The 13057-nt window shown below is 38.3% G+C and overlaps 1 protein-coding gene across 1 annotated transcript in view; it reads left to right on the top strand.

The window, feature by feature from the left end:
• The window catches only part of LOC124612707 (DNA polymerase epsilon catalytic subunit 1), a 313866-nt gene that overhangs the window by 76573 nt on the left and 224236 nt on the right, over positions 1-13057 (top strand). The gene's annotated exons all lie outside the window — the stretch shown is intronic.

The following is a 13057-nucleotide window of genomic DNA, read 5'->3' on the forward strand; positions in this document are numbered from 1 at the left end:
GTGGTGTTTTCAATCTGATTTTGCAAAAACTTTGTTCTATAAAACTTTGCAAACTAGGTTCATTAGAAAGACAGTGGTTTTAAACAAAAAAAAAAGTGTGTATGATTATCCAACATGGGCTAACAATGCTGGATAATTTGAATCCAAGTTGGCTTTGAAAATCGAGGCCCCAAAAAATGTAAACTTCAGATTCTTATATATCATTGAATTCCACAAGGATGTGGAATACAAAATTCCATTCACCTGTTATTTTCCAGTATTCTACAAATTCATCGATAGGATGATGATAATACCATTTTCTATTAAAGCTTCAAAACCAGTCTCACTCAAAGGTACGTGTTTTAAGCTCCCCAGAACAGTGAGTTTAATTTCCAATACGAGCTAACAATGCCATATAAACTATGGCAAAGTATCCAGAAAAATCACTCTTGAATAGAGTTTTATCTTTGGCTTCTTATATCTCATTGCTTAAATGCATGGAAAACATGAAACTTCGGTGACAACTTAGCAACATAAGGTTTTCCAGTATGAAATGTCATTCACATACTGCTTTCCAAATTTCTACAAAATCAGTTCAGACATGATTTTCATAAAAATTACAAAAATAGATCCATTCAATTTGCTTTCAGAAAATCTGTTTTGCGTAATTGATTTTAAACTAATCACAGTTGGAAAGAGTATGTTTTGGAGTGTTTAAAAAAAATCACATTCAGTTTTCCAATATGGGCTAACAATACGTGAAAATGACAGACAGATTTGGAGGAAAGTACCATGGCAACATTTCAACAATCTGTTGACTGCATTTTGCTGCATGCACTTTGTATTTGTGTATTGACAAATAGTATCTCACTATGTTGTATCAGTCCATTCTCTGTGTTTCTTAAATATCATCATCTGGCCTGCAGTATCAATTTCCAGAAAATGAACTGCAGCAAGTGGTTCAAAAATTTCAAAAAATGGGAACTGCAATGTTAAGTTTAAAATCAAAATTGATATTACTTTTTGCTTGCCGCCTGTGTGAGATACTCCTACAGATTTGAGAATAAGAGATAGGGTACTTAGCAAATGGCTGTGTAAGCAGATAGGTACCACCACAAGGCTTTTTAACCCAAACTAAGAAACCAAATTACAGACTTGTGAACCAGGATGAAGAATCCTCCATTGGCTGGTATTGCACAGCTATTGGGCGTGATCCCTATTGCAATGGGGTTGTTGGTTCATGTTCTCGACACGTTAGTGACAATGTCATCATGGACCAGCCCACTATAGTAAGATATTACTTGGCAATGTAAACATAAAAACAACTTGCAACGAAACACGGACAACAGGTTGCTGCAATGTAGTCTGTTGCCATGGTACATTGCCTCAAATTTGTCTGTTATTTTCAGGTATTGTGAGTACACATTGGAAAATTGAATGTGGTTTTCTGGATGCTTGAGTACATGCTCTTTCCAATTGTGATTAGTGTGGAATCAGTTACAGAAAACTGATTTTCTAAAATTAAAGTGTATTTGGACTATTTTTGCAACTAATTTTTGCAATATGTGAATGATGTTCCGTACTGGAAAACCTTATGTTGCCAAATTGTTGTCTCCAAAATTTCATGTTTACAATGCATTTAATCAATGAGATATAAGAAGCCAAAGGTAAAACTCTATTTGCAGCACATTTTTCCTGGATCCTTTGCCACAGTTTATGTAGCATTGTTAGCTCATGTCGTAAATTAAACCCACTGTTCTGGGGAGCTTAAAACAAGTTGTTTTGAGTGAGACTGGTTTTGAAGCTTTAATAGAAAACAGAATTTGTAAAAGAAGTGTCGAATATATCCTATTTTCATCTTTTCACAAACATCTTCATCGTACTGACAAATTTGTGGACTACTGGAAAATTGTACTTGAATGAAATTTTGTATACAACACCTTTTTGCTACCAAGCTATTGGTATTAAGTTTCATGTTCAGCATGCATTGACTCTACAAGATATAAGAATCTGAAGTTTACATTTTTTTATCCCACGATTATTACACCCCCCTTTGATTTAAATTAACTAGCAGTGTTCACTTGCACTGGAAAATCAAGTACACCTTTTTTGGGGTTTAAAGGATGGTCTTCCTAATGAGCCCAGCTTGGAAAGTTATATAGAACTCAGTTTTTTGCAATATTGAGTAAAAAATAGGGCATTTTTGACCATTTTACAGAATCTTCAACTTTGCACTTAATTTACTCAGTATTGGAAAGTGGCACATAAACGAAACTTTACATTTGAGAACCCTGTGTTGTTAGGCTACTATATGGCAAGTTTCATGTTCATTCTCTCCTTTATTTTTCTTAAGAGAAGGCATATAGTTGTGCAAGATTGCTAAATTTCATGTCCTTCAACAAAATATTGCTTAATATATAATGGCTCAAACTCACAGGAAATGTTCATCAGGCACATCTTTTGCATGTCATTGTTATTTCCTCAAAACCTGTCTTGTAATAGTCATTCTATTTTGTTGTACTTCCCTTAGTTCAGAGTGTGTCTAGTGCTTTAAATGTCTAGTGCTTCTGAATGGGTGACCTTCCGAAATTTTATGTTTTTTGTGGTATTCTATAATTAAGTCATTAATCCACTCACACATCGTGTTTTGTAAATATTTGTAAGGAGAGTCTTCAGGAATGTGGAGTGAGTCAGACTATACACAACACAAATGTCTAATGAAAGCAATTCCTTCTCAATTATTTTGTATGAATGCTAGGGGAATAGTAACCTCTTTAGGAAAAACACTACTCTTCCTCTTACTCTACTCGGCTGTTTTTTTCTTTTTTTTACCACTACTTCATACTAAGCATTTATGAATTTTTGTGATTTCAGAGACCTCTGTAGTTGTCTCTGTACTACAAAGGAAAAAACAGCTTGTTTAACTGGAACATCAGTGTCCACCACAATTTTTATGCTTAAAGATGTATATGACCCGGGAGATTCGGTAAAAACCCGGGAATTTTTTCATTCGGGAGAAAACCGGGTTAAACCAAGGAATTTTTCAGAATTCCGGGAATTTTTCATTGTTTTAGTTTTCAGTTAAATTTTTGTGATTTTGACGGGTAAGAACCAATACTCTAACAAATGGTATTACTGTATCCCACATTTGCAGAATAATACTGCAGCAACAAAACACGAGCGAGAGAAAAAATGAAAATAAAACTTAAGTTGCAAAAGAAATACGCCATATACAACTATAAAACACATTGTTCATACCAGCGTTTGCCAACTGCAATGTGTGTCAAAGGCTTTGGGAAGACTATGCAATGCTTCCTAACAACAAATTGTCTCCGATGAGCGTGACAGCACAACTGTTTACTTTAGATTCGTTTGAGCAGTTGCGGGCGGGCTCTTGTGCATGTGCAGTTCAGTTGCGTATGAGAAGTACCTTCTTCCGCTTCTGGCTACAGACGTGTGGTTGGCCGCCACTATCTAATATTGTTCCGGTTCGGAGATACAGCGCTGATCCACAGAGCAGTTTGAGTTGTAGTGGGGAGTCTCCACGTAACTCATGTTTACGTTTAGTGATTTTGCTGTTTCCTCTTCATTTATTGCTCCCACATTAAACGAAAACAAAACGGATATCTATGGCTGTGAGCTATCAAATGAATTAAAATACATTCGCATAATTGCGGAAAGCTAAAATATGTTATTAGATTCAGGTTTTATCTCCGCCTTTCTGACAGTCAAGCATTAATCGCCTTGCAGAACAATGAAGTTATTTTGTTGGTTTGCTAAAGAAGTTAGGGTTTTATTAATCTTTTCCACAGGGGCAGTCAATTTATTTGAAACAAAGTGTTTAATTCCACACAATGGGCTAGTTTCAACTGTTCACTGCATTTCAAATGTGCATGTTTTCATCTTCTAGCACGTATGGCATTATGCCATAATAAAGAACCAAACATGAGATAATACAGTACTAGTACTCAAGAAAATTTACATCAAAATCTGGACATATGAATGTGCACTTTAAGCCGAATTATGCGTTGTAGTATGGTTCACGAAATTCCGATGTTCTTGGAGTATCCTCTTATGTCTTGTTTCTTTTATGACATAGTGTAAGATCTTTTAATGTTTTACACCTACGAACATATGGGCTTCCTGCTTCATCATAGCTGCGCAAGTGCGGTGACGCCTGTTTCTGGCGCTCTCTACTGAAACGAAACTATTTCTAACAGGTCATGGGAAAATATTGTAAATGGTTGTTTGAAAAGCGTTACTTTCAAAGTAAATTTTCTTTTATGCAAGATGAATTATGTGCGAGAATGTATGATGAATTTCTTAAATCACAGAGCGTTTGACTCTCATTTAAAAATCAAGTCTTTGAGGACATACATTTAGAAAAATTTCGAGTTTAGAAGATCAGACATTTATATCTTTATTAAAAGCTTTAATGACACATTATTGTGTTGTTGTAACATGCGCAAAAAACAAAATCAATATTATATGTGAAAGCTTAGCTTCTCTTGCAGCGTATTAATCTTCGAGACCAATATTGTATGTGAAAGCTTTGCTTTTCTTGTAGTAACGCTGAGTATGTTAATTTAAACCATTAACTTTTCCTATTTGTGTTTACGCGCTACTTAACAGTGATATTGCTATTGGCTGACTACATCATGTACCCTACGCTAGAAGACCCACTGTCATCGGCTGGCGAGATCACGTGATAAGCCATGACTGGCTACAAAAGTGCATTGCAATTTTGATTTCAATGCTTCAGAAAGTAACATGCAGCATTTGGTGGAATTTAAATTTACACTTTCGTAATACAAATATATGCAGCATACATGTTGCTGCACAAAAAAAGATCTTTCCAAAATATGTTTCGTGTGTTGTTGTGGTTGTGTGTGTGGTTTTTTTTTTACTGAGTTTGGTTTTCGAAAGGTGCGGGAAGTTCTATGCCGGTGTATAAAACCATAACCATTGAAATTATTGATAAGTTTTACAGTTCCGAGGAAAAGTATACTGTCACTTAACAATGAAAAAGTGTATTTTCACCTGGGAGAAAGTGTAATTTTAACAGAGAAATCCGGGAATTTTTTTTTCTTGTCTGCATATACACCCTCTGTTAAATTACAGAGGTGAATCTCTTTTTCCTTCTTTCTCTTGTGTGTCTGTCCCATATTGGGCGCAGATTCGACACAATTATTAATAGACATGGCTCATTTAATTTAAAGGGTGGTTGGATGCCCTTCCTGTCACCGCTCAGTTACCCCCAGAATGGAATGAGTGTACTCCAACTGTCTGCAAATATTGTTATGCATATGAAAGTGAGTGAAAGTTTTCTAAATATTTGTGAATCGTGTAACTGAAGCAGGACTTGGGCACTAGCCCAGTATTCACCTTTTGGGATGTGGGGAAACTGGAAAAATCCACAACCAAGCCGGCCAGCACATCAGCCCTCGTCATAATCTGTTGGGCAGATTTGATCTGGGGCACTGCTGCTCCCCGTCCTGGAGGTGGTACCTTAACATTATAGGAGTGAATATTTGGGATTTTCTGGTTTCATGCTTGATATTTTGGCAACCTGTTGCAGATTTTTCCACCATGTATAAAACACCATTCTAAACCACAGACAGTGGCACTAGCCTATATGTAATCTCTCCCTTTTTTTTTTTTTTTTTTTTTTTTTTTTTTTTTTTTTTTTTTAATTGTGGTTTGGAATTTTCACAGTTCAGTCTTTATTGACTTTTATTATTAACTGCAAATAACATTATGGAATAAACTGTAAGAATACTGAGGTGCCTGGAGAGGCTTCTAGGCTTCTGGAAGATGTTCAGATATCTACTGTACACAATAGTATTACTACACACTTCTGAAGAACGTATTTGTCTTGACCTTAGCTTCATTGTCTCAGAAGATAATATCGTAGGACAGCACTGAGGGAAACACAGTGAGATGATTTATAGGTGCAAAGCAGGCATAATTAAGCCTTTTATACTGCTCATTCAGTAATGCCACTTGCAGTAAATAATAAGAGGGTATTTAGGGTGATCTGTGAAATTCAGAACCATGATGTTAGAACTAAAAAATTTCATATAGGCTATGTGCTACTGCCTATGGTTTAGAACAAGGGTGTCCAACACACTGCTCACATGCATCCCAAAGCAAGAACCATTTTTTTTTTTCTCAGCAGCAGTTGTTGTTGTTGTTGTTGTTGTTGTGGGCTTCAGTCCTGAGACTGGTTTGATGCAGCTCTCCATGCTACTCTATCCTGTGCAAGCTTCTTCATCTCCCAGTACTTACTGCAACCTACATCCTTCTGAATCTGCTTAGTGTATTCATCTCTTGGTCTCCCTCTACGATTTTTACCCTCCACGCTGCCCTCCAATACTAAATTGGTGATCCCTTGATACCTCAACACATGTCCTTCTAGTCAAGTTGTGCCACAAACTTCTCTTCTCCCCAATCCTATTCAATACTTCCTCATTAGTTATGTGATCTACCCATCTAATCTTCAGCATTCTTCTGTAGCACCACATTTCGAAAGCTTCTATTCTCTTCTTGTCCAAACTATTTATCGTCCATGTTTCACTTCCATACATGGCTACAATCCATACAAATACTTTCAGAAACAACTTCCTGACACTTAAATCTATACTCGATGTTAACAAATTTCTCTTCTTCAGAAACGCTTTCCTTGCCATTGCCAGTCTACATTTTATATCCTCTCTACTTTGATCATCATCAGTTATTTTGCTCCCCAAATAGCAAAACTCCTTTACTACTTTAAGTGTCTCACTTCCTAATCTAATTCCCTCAGCATCACCCGACTTAATTTGACTACATTCCATTATCCTCGTTTTGCTTTTGTTGATGTTCATCTTATACCCTCCTTTCAAGACATTGTCCATTCCATTCAACTACCCTTCCAAGTCCTTTGCTGTCTGTGACAGAATTACAATGTCATCGACGAACCTCAAAGTTTTTGTTTCTTCTCCATGGATTTTAATACCTACTCCGAATTTTTCTTTTGTGCCCTTCACTGCTTGCTCAATATACAGATTGAATAACATCGGGGAGAGACTACAACCCTGTCTCATTCCCTTCCCAACCACAGCTTCTGTTTCATGTCCCTTGACTCTTATAAGTGCCATCTGGTTTCTGTACAAATTGTAAATAGCCTTTCGCTCCCTGTATTTTACCCCTGCCACCTTAAGAATTTGAAAGAGCCTATTCCAGGCAACATTGTCAAAAGCTTTCTCTAGGTCTACAAATGCTAGAAATGTAGGTTTGCCTTTCCCTAATCTAGCTTCTAAGATAAGTCGTAGGGTCAGTATTACCTCACGTGTTCCAACATTGCTACGGAATCCAAACTGATATCCCCCGAGGTCGGCTTCTACTAGTTTTTCCATTCGTCTGTAAAGAATCTGCATTAGTATTTTGCAGCCGTGACTTATTAAACTGATAGTTCGGTAATTTTCACATTTGTCAACACCTGCTTTCTTTGGCATTGGCATTGCTGCCCCTCTTTTCGGGAACCACATGTTTGTCTGGCCTCTCAACAGATACCCCTCCATTGTGATTGCACCTACGGTACGGCTATCTGTATCGCTGAGGCACGCAAGCCTCCCCCCCAACGGCAAGGTCCATGGTTCATTGGGGGGGGGGGGGAGGCTTAGCAGTTATTGTTATTAATTAAGTATAATGCATGCAGTCCAAAAATACTTGCTTCTTTCAAAGTAGCCCAGGTAAGCTAAAATGTTGGCCACACCTAGTTACGAACTAAGTTTTATACCCTGGTGCAAAAGTATACAACAGTTTGCCAAAAGGTATGAGGGTGGTTTGAAAAGTTCTCAGAACGGAATAGAAAAAAGTACTTACATCACTGAAACTTTTTTTTTTATTTTTCAATGTAGTCCCCTTGTAGATTAATGCACTTGGTCCAAAAATGTTCCAGTGCCTTGATTCTATATCGAAAATGAGTTTCCTCCAGGCCTGCAAAATAGTTGTCAACTCCAGCTATCAGTTTTTTGTTTGAAGTGAATCTTGATCCACCAGGAAAAAATTTCAGTTTTGGGAAGAGATGGAAGTCTGATGGAGCCATATAAGGTGAATAAGGTGGGTGTGGCAACAATTCATACCTTAGTTCTTGTAATTTTGCCATGGCAATGGCACATGTTTGCAGGCTCACATTGTCTTGTCGTGGCACCCATCTTTCAGATAATTTTTTCATTTCTAATTATTCCATTAAACTGTGATATACCCTTTCGGATGACATCTGACAAGCGAGAGCAATTTCACTCACTTTCAATCTGCGATCCTCCATGACAACATTGTGCACTTTTGCAATGATTTCGGGATTTTGCTTTCATACTTCCATACCTTTCTTTACGAAGTTCTTAATCACTGCTCAAATCTCGATCTCCCCCCCCCCCCCCCCCCCCCCCCATCTTCACAAATCACTAAGCGGGAACAACAAAACAACAATAGAACTATGTCACCACCACAGCTCTCTTCCAAGAGCACTGACATGGCACATGTTTACAGGCAGTCCAATGAATATCATATGAACAACCTGTTGCACTAGCACTGACCTCTTGTGGCGATTCTGAGAACTTTTCAAACCACCCTCATATCATGCAGGAAATCGGAAATTGCCAAATACTGCCTGTACCATGTCTTGTCTATTATTCATCTGGAAGCATGGGAACTTCACACTTGTTGGTTCATCTAGTGTGGTTGTTTGCTGTGAACAATGTAAGCTTGTTCCATTATTCTGCTTACTGTGTCTGGTATAGAGGTGTTTGGGAGCATGATCAGTACAGCAGTGGGCCAAGGGTAGTTAACGGTCCTCCACTCTCAATTCTGATTTTTTCGCATGATGTCTCTTGTTAATGCTACCATCTATTTTCTAATAGTAAAATGTCCTCACAGCTTTACTTCTGCCAGTATCATTTAAAGAAGCCATACCGGGCTGTCTTTAAGAGTTTATTGTCAGAAACATGTTTCTGTATTACTGTATTTACCCAATTATTTTTTTCCCAGATTTGTCATTCAGAAAATACAGGTTTGTCTTTTCTTCACAGATTAAACTATTACTAGAATGAGATTTTCACTCTGCAGTGGAGTGTGTGCTGATATAAAACTTCCTGGCAGATTAAAACTATGTGCAGGACCAAGACTCGAAATCGAGACCTTTGCCTTTCACGGGCAAGTGCCCTACCGTCTGAGCTACACAAGCACGACTCACACCCTGTCCTCACAGCTTTACTTCTACCAGTATCTTGTCTCCTACCTTCCTTTAAGTCTTCTACCTTGTCTCTCCTTGCCTCCTACCTTCCTTAAGTTTTTTAAGTAAAAATAATATTCAACAGCGGAAATGTTGTCCTTCAAAAACTATTGCTGCTGATGTTAACATTTTTATGTTGTTTAATAGGCTATATATTAGGTCATATTACAATTACAGATGAAACTTTGGGTATTGAGGTCACAAGCAGATTTATTTTGAAGAATTTGGAAGGGCAGGGCTGGACAAACAGTACTCACATTTGAACAGGCTCATGATCTCCTGATACGTCAATGCCCTTCTGATATGTCAATGCCCTTGACACAGTATCAATGTTGCTCCAGCAATCACGCGACATTTAACTCACATGGCGCTAATACAAGGGATATCCGAGAAACTAGTCACTACAACAGTATTGCTCTGCTTAAAATCTGACAATTTTGTGAAACACAGGAGCAAATAGCACTAAATTCTGTCATCTTACCAAGTCTTGTTATATTTGAACAGATTTGCAATGAAAGTTCTCATACATACTTTTTACATAAAATTAACATTCAACAGCGGAAATGTTGTCCTTCCAAAAACATCACTTGATCCTGAACCAGATCTATATTTTGTTTGATTATGAGATACTGTAATGATTTACTAAGTGGGTTGCAAAAGAGAAATTTGGTCATTGTCTCATATTAGAATACTGAGTAAAAACATTACCAGCTTTAAATCAGCTTTAGAACATGATAGTGTCATTCAAATGAGACGAGAAGGAAAATAAATCCAGAATGAAATGTCAAAGAAACGAAATAAATTATATTAAACTGACTGCAGTTGTTACCGCAAAAATAAATTACAGCGGCAAGACCTGTCACAGAGATAGTACCAACAGATCTCAGTAGATTGTGGGATGAGTTGCAGTTCAAGAAGTGGACTGAATCGTGATTCCAGTCTTGTCTTAGCTGTTGTTGTTACGTATGACTTGTCCCATAGAAGATTTTGCTGCCTGTGTTTCACAGTTGCTCAAGCACGTTACTACAGAAGGGTTTGGGGGGAAACAGTGACACCAGCTTGGTTGAGAACAGGGGTGAGTGTGGGCATGGGCGTAGTGAGCAGGCAGCAAATTATGTCATGTTGCCAGCTTTGGGAATCTGTACCACATGCTTTGGCTTTTTAGGAACATTTACCGCATTTAAACTGCAGTTTGTGTGAATCCATTTGCTGTTGGAATTGAATTGACTTTAAAATTTGACAAATACTCAACAGTTTTTATTCATTTCTGCAGCAGACTTAAAGTCTATATAGGGGCCAATGGCATATGTACATGTTTTGTGCTACAGTGTTGTCGTCGCTCGCTGTGACTTTCGACAGGAACAAAATGGAGTGTGTCAGCTGCTGGTCCTATGCAGCCAATGAGAGAGTGGTGGGCAGATGGTGTGCTTGGATGCAAGAGGTGTTGTAACATTCTCAACCCAGTATAGCAGTGAAATCCAATATACAGGGTGGTCCATTGATCGTGACCGGGCCAAATATCTCACGAAATAAGCATCAAGCAAAAAACCTACAGATAACGAAACTTACCTAGCTTGAAGGGGGAAACCAGATTGCGCTATGGTTGGCCCGCTAGATGGTGCTGCCATAGGTCAAACGGATATCGACTGCGTTTTTTTTTTAAAATAGGAACCCCCATTTTTTATTACATATTCGTGTAGTACGTAAAGAAATATGAATGTTTTAGTTGGACCACTTTTTTCACTTTGTGATAGATGGCGCTGTAATAGTCACATACATATGGCTCACAATTTTAGATGAACAGTTGGTAACAGGTAGGTTTTTTTAAATTAAAATACAGAACATAGGTAAGTTTGAACATTTTATTTCAGTTGTTTCAATGTGACACATGTACCTTTGTGAACTTATCATTTCTGAGAACGCATGCTGTTACAGCGTGATTACCTGTAATTATCACATTAATGGAATAAATGCTCAAAATGATGTCCGTCAACCTCAATACATTTGGCAATACGTGTAACGACATTCCTCTCAACAGCGAATAGTTTGCCTTTCGTAATGTTCGCACACGCATTGATAATGTGCTGACGCATGTCATCAGGCGTTGTCTGTGGATCATGATAGGAATTATCCTTCAACTTTCCCCACAGAAAGAAATCTGGGGACTTTAGATCCGGTGAACGTGCAGGCATGGTATGGTGCTTCGACGACCAATCCACCTGTCATGAAATATGCTACTCAATATCCCTTCAACCGCACGCGAGCTATGTGCTGGACATCCATCATGTTGGAAGTACATCACCATTCTGTCATGCAGTGAAACATCTTGTAGTAACATCGGTAGAACATAATGTAGGAAATCAGCACACATTGCACTACTGAGATTGCCATCGATAAAATGGGGGCCAGTTATCCTTCTCCCACAATGCCGCACAATACATTAACCCGCCAAGGTCGCTGATGTTCCACTTGTCACAGCCATTGTGGATTTTCCGTTGCCCAATAGTGCATATTATGCTGGTTTACGTTATCACTGTTAGTGAATGACGCTTTGTCGCTAAATAGAACGCGTGCAAAAAATCTGTCATCATCCCATAATTTCTATTGTGCCCAGTGGCAGAACTGTACACGACGTTAAAAGTCGTCGCCATGCAATTATTGGTACATAGTAATATGGTACGGATGCAATCGATGTTGATGTAGCATTCTCAACACTGATGTTTTTGAGATTCTCGATTCTCGCGCAATTTGACTGCAACTGATGTGTGGATTAGCCGCGACAGTAGCTAAAACACCTACTTGGGCATCATCATTTGTTGCAGGTCGTGGTTGACGTTTCACATGTGGCTGAACACTTCCTGTTTCTTTAAATAATGTAACTATCTGGCGAACGCTCCGGACAGTTGGATGATGTCGTCCAGGATACCGAGCAGCATCCGTTGGGCGTTTTGATCACAATAGCCATGCATCAACATGATATCGACCTTTTCCACAATTGGTAAACGGTCCATTCTAACACAGGTAATGTATCACGAAGCAAACACCGTCCGCACTGGCGGAATGTTATGTGGTACCACTTACTTATACGTTTGTGACTATTACAACGCCATCTATCACAAAGCGAAAAAAGTGGTCAAACTTAGCCATTCATATTTCTTGACGTACTACACGAATATGTAATTAAAAAACGGGGGTTCCTATTTAAAAAAACGCAGTTGATATCCGTTTGACCTATGGCTGCACCATCTAGAGGGCCAACCATAGCACCATCTGGTTTCCCCCTTCGAGCCAGACAAGTTTCGTTCTTTGTAGTTCTTTCATTTGACACATATTTCGTGAGATATTTGGCCTGGTCATGACACACCGTTTTAATCTGCCAGGAAGTTTCAAATTTATGCCCTGACTTTTCGACATACTACAATAGTAAGTCAAGTGGCAACAGGATCAAGCCAACACAAGATTTTAGTACCTTGATTATAATACCAACATAACCAGTAATCAAATGATTTTTGTGATTAGGCAAACCCGATGGTTACTGATGGGGTATGCAATTCCTGTCCCTGACTAAGTAAGTACAATGGCTCTGCTTTTGATGGTCTGTCCTTTCTTTCTGTGTTTTCGGCAACTCTTATGGAGGATACATCGAGTTCAGTGGCCAGTGTTTTTTATTTTTATTGTCTGTCTCACTGCTACTGTTATAGGGGAATTGAATATCATTTGCCTTACTGAATCTATGTTTCATGCCTAGAAATGTTAAAAATTCCTCAGATCACTAGATATTGTTTATGTGTTCTTATTTTGTAC

The sequence above is a fragment of the Schistocerca americana genome, chromosome 4 (assembly GCF_021461395.2).
Source record: "Schistocerca americana isolate TAMUIC-IGC-003095 chromosome 4, iqSchAmer2.1, whole genome shotgun sequence".
NCBI classification, from domain to species: domain Eukaryota; kingdom Metazoa; phylum Arthropoda; class Insecta; order Orthoptera; family Acrididae; genus Schistocerca; species Schistocerca americana.